At 36.6% G+C, this 4799-nt stretch overlaps 1 non-coding gene across 1 annotated transcript; it reads right to left on the bottom strand.

The window, feature by feature from the left end:
* Positions 1 to 4478: 4478 nt before the first annotated feature.
* Positions 4479 to 4585, bottom strand: LOC120289083. Its single transcript, XR_005547039.1, has one exon. It is a non-coding gene; the product is annotated as a small nucleolar RNA R71 (small nucleolar RNA).
* Positions 4586 to 4799: the final 214 nt, after the last annotated feature.

The raw sequence follows: 4799 nt of genomic DNA, 5'->3' as shown, positions 1-4799 counted from the left end.
GAGTGTCGCTTTGAGCTGTCTATATCACCTGGGAAATTCAATATTCCTAATTACAACTCTTTTGTTCAGTTCAGTATTGCTGAATCCATAAAATTGCACCTTTCTTTTTCTTTCTGTTTTTTCTTCCTTAATTACGAGCTTTCCTATATGATGAATTTTTCGGTATGGTTTGGGAAGATCATGGCAATTCAGATGCACAGTCGCTGTCGGTGATGGCACCATATTCAAATCTGAATTTGTGGTGTCAGTCATTTGTTTCTTTATAAGTTATGTTTCTGCTGACACTATTTCTATTCTCAATTTGTTTTCAAATCCTAGAAAACCATTTAAGAAGCTGTTTGTTTGTTGATTGATGAAGTAATGATTTGCGAGGGGCGAAACCTACTTGGTTGTATCTTCTGGGAAGAGAAAGAAAGTGATGCGATCCATGTTAAATTCTTTCATTGTCCGTGCGCGAAAATTTCGTACTGGTTCTCATGAGAATTCTCTTTGTGGTGCAGGTCGGATTGAAATTGAAGAATATCAATTCCGAGAGAGCTCTTCGGGGCCAGCTTTTCATGGTTCTCCATGTGCGAGTCCTGTCACTGCTTATGAAAAAGCTAGCAAATTTGAATCAGACTATCCGTTTTCCACGTCGTGATATTGCCGAATCATATATACACAAAATTGGTAAGCGGGAGCTATCTTCTGTGCTTCGCTCATGAATTTGCATGCTTATATTATGCTCATTTTCAATCATACACTGGTTGGTCATCAAACTACTATATGAGCAGAACATTCCCTGGAAGTTCATGAAGACATACATTCGGGGAGACCGGCAAATGGTGACTCTTGTTAAATAGGGCAGATCATGGGAGGTGAAGCTCCATGGCTATAAGCGCTTCCACATTGCATTCTTGGCAGCTGGCTGGTCAGCGTTCGCAAGAGAAGCTCCCTTGCGCAAAGGAGATGCCTGTGTGTTCGAGCTCATCGATAGGGACAACATAGTGTTCAGAATCTCCATTTTCAGTAGTGTAAATAAGGAAGTGATCTGCATCGATTGAGGTGAATCAATGGAAGTGTCGTGTATTAGGCTGTTTACAATGCCGAGAGGAACTCAAGAAACTAATTTGCCAACACTAGTTCATGCCTCCCTTTATCTGTTGCTTGACTAATTGACGAAGACCTCGCTTGTGCTCGCTCACATAAATGTTCTTTTTTTTTTTCCCTGGTGATTACAAATAGAGAATGTAAATCTACTTGAACCAGAACGTTGCCTGAACATGTTTACTGATGGCTTAGAAGAAAACAGGGGAAAACCTTGTGTGTTGGGGAATGAGTTTGTTCTTGTATTTGTAGATTAAGTCTTGTTAGCGTTGAAATTTTTGGCAGGATGTTGGTCGGTTAAAGATCGTCATAGGTCATATGCACCAAATTAGGGAAAGAGGGAGTTATGACCACTCTGAAGTATGTATGAAGAACAAAGGCAGGCTCCAAAGAATGCCATGCCCGACGTCTCGGGGTTATGTTTTCCTTCATTTCGAGTTGGAGGAAGTTCTCCAACCACGTCTTTTGATTGGGGAGTTATACAAACGGAAATCACTTATATGTCAATTTACTTTAAAATAGATATGCGTTCACATTATGCTTATGCGGTGTTTTTCTAGCACGTCAGAATACCGTATAATTTTAGAGAAGAAAAATCATATGATGAATGGTGTTTAGCAAATCGGGCAGTTCATTCTTGTGGTGCGAATAACACCTCAATTTTATATAGGCCGCCACGAGGTTTGATTACTCTGTTGATAAAAGATTAGGTTGGATATTGTTTTCTTAGTGAGTTCTAGAATAACTTTTGTGCTTCGTGTTCCTGTCAATGCCAAAAACTTTAAAAAATGCGGGTGACATTCATATTTATCCTGTTCATGAAAACTAAGTAATGATGCCTACATCTGGTTAAAATATAACTTCATATGTTTATTTATTTATTTATTGATGTTTGGACTTTTTAAATTGTAATACAGAAATTTGTGTCTTTTTAGGACATAAATATTATAAAATTTTATCGTATGATTAGTCACATTATTAGTCATTTCAGGTTCTTACATGAGAAGATAGTCTGAAGAACACAAGGCGATGCGCCGGAGCCACCTCCACCTCCTCCTCCACTGACCCCCGTGACACTGCCGTACATGGCTCGCCGTCGCCGACGCCCGAGAGGAGATGGAGGCGTTGACCCAGATGCCACAGCCGAACCTCGTCTCGAGAGCCCTCACTTCTTCAAGATCATTCTCTCCGACACCCTCGAATCTGGGAACCGATCTTTCATCGCCATGTTGTAAAACTTAAAACTTGCTCGGTGCTCTTCCTTTTCTCCCTGCATTTTCGATCTAGTTTTGATGAATTCAAGTCCTGGACCTAGGGAATTCCGAAAAATTTCTTAGGAAGATATGGAAAGGATCTCTGAAGCTTGGTGCTACTCAAGGTTCTGGGCAGTTCGCCCTGGACTATAGTTAGAAAAGTGTAATGATGACGAAGTTTGGTTGTGGAAAGGGTGGCGAGAATTTGTGCAGCATTACTCCATTGGTCACGGTCACCTCATAGTTTTCAAATATAAAGGGAGCTCCACTTTCCGCATGATGATATTCAACAAGAGTTCTTCGAAGATTGATTATTCTTCGAGCAGCATATCAAACTTGGGGAGTGGATTTATCTCGCCAGAGAGGAGGATGTGATAGAAGTTGAAGATTTGAGGTTTGATAACTCTATAAAAATAGAGTTATTTTACCTATTTTAGGTAACAATTAATGCAATATCTATGAAAAAATATTTGGATTTCCTTTTGATTATTTGAATTTTCCTTGTTTATGCAGAATAATAATATATAAAGAAGATAAGATTAAGAATGGCAAATATCAGAAATTCAAATAAATAAATAAAAAGCAATGGAAGATGGATATCAAATTAGGAAATTCTTGATATCTGCAAGCGTTGGGAGATAAATATCTTGGATATATCCTATAAATAGGAGAACATGGAGAAAGCAGTTAGGTTTTTTTTTTTTTTTTTGTTAGATCCTTTTTCATTATTTTGAGAGTTTTTCAAGTATTTTGAAGAGAAGATAAAAGTGGTGATAGAATTCTTGTTCTTTAATTCAATATGCTGAGTTTAATTTATATTTTTATTTCTTATTTTATTATGTTCTAATTTTCTTTTATTAGGACTATGATATAGCCTAATCATGATGATGTGAATTTCATGATTTTAATGTTTTGCAATTGATTTCATTCATATGAGTTATATATTATTATGCTTAATGCTTTTGAGTGACTGGCCACCGCTTGAATGATCTGATGTGCATGTTTGAGACTGAGAAATGATAATATGCAATTGCTCATTATAATATATAACCATGAATTAAACGTGGATAGAGATATATCGCGTTATTTGTGTAGCTTTCGGTGATAAGGTGATCCAAAAGACTTATTGTAAATCGGGAATATTCATAGTTTTTAATGCACTCATGTTTATTTTAATTCACATAGAAATATAGTGGATTAATAAGTTGAGTAAGTTTGCTATATCTAGAGATAGGATATTAAATAGATTATGAATTTCCGCTATCACATGTTTGATATCGTTCTTGTACCCACAATAATCTGAAATTCATATTTAGTGGTTATAGTGAAATTGGATGCTCTAACATATTTATCTGATTGATTTCCTGCATTTAGTCTTATTCTAAATTATATTTTGATCTGTTAGATAAATTTTAGAATTAATCTATTTTAGTATTTAATTAGTTTATTAATCATCGATCTTCGTGGGACGATACTTTTTCTTATCATTATATTACTTGTTCGACACGTTCACTTGCGTTTAGAATTTTACGATGGCGCCTTTGCCGGGGATCATTTGTTTAATACTAATTAATATTGATACCAGATAATTCTAAGTTTAGTCTAGCTTTCGTTTTGTTTTATTTTTCAGGGTGTACATCGGTTTATGACACGTAGCCAACAAGGGAAACTTGCTAATCTTGATCCAAAAATCGAGCGTACATTCAAAAGGCAACTGAGAGAACAGAGAAATTACGCTAAGAAGATGGCGGACGGTGATAGTGAAAATCCACGTAGACTCTTAAGAGATTATGCTGCGCCAACAGTTCAAGGCACCACATCAAGTATCAAAGACCTGCAATTCAAACAAACAACTTTGAGATTAAGCCGTCACTTATTCAAATGCTTCAACAATTAGTGCAATTTAGTGGGCTACCAAGCGATGATCCAAACGCTCACATCGATGCTTTTCTTGAAATCTGTGCCACCATTAAATATAATGGAGTTACAGATGATGCTATTAGATTGAGGTTATTTCCATTCTCTCTTAGAGACAAAGCTAAGAGTTGGCTTTCTTCTCTTCTTGCAAGATCAATCACTACATGGAATGATATGGCTCCGAAATTTCTTGGTAAGTTCTTTCCATCTGCAAAGTCTGCAAAGATGCGTAACGATATTACTAATTTTATGCAGATGGATAATGAATCATTATATGAAGCATGAGAAAGATTCAAAGATTTTCTTAAGAGATGCCCACATCATGGATTACCCGTATGGATACAGGTACAAACTTTTTATAGTAGCTCTAGTACAAATCTTTGTTCTATGATTGATGCAGCTGTAGGAGGAACTCTAAATAATAAAACACCAGAAGAAGCCTACAAGAAGCCTACAATCTATTAGAGGAGATGGCGTCTAATAGGTATCAGTGGCCTACTAAGAGACTACCAATGCGAAAAATTAGCAGAGTTCACAAAGTGG

This window comes from Eucalyptus grandis, chromosome 1, assembly GCF_016545825.1.
Source record: "Eucalyptus grandis isolate ANBG69807.140 chromosome 1, ASM1654582v1, whole genome shotgun sequence".
Taxonomy (NCBI): Eukaryota; Viridiplantae; Streptophyta; class Magnoliopsida; order Myrtales; family Myrtaceae; genus Eucalyptus; species Eucalyptus grandis.
This window is presented reverse-complemented; position numbering and strand designations above follow the sequence as displayed.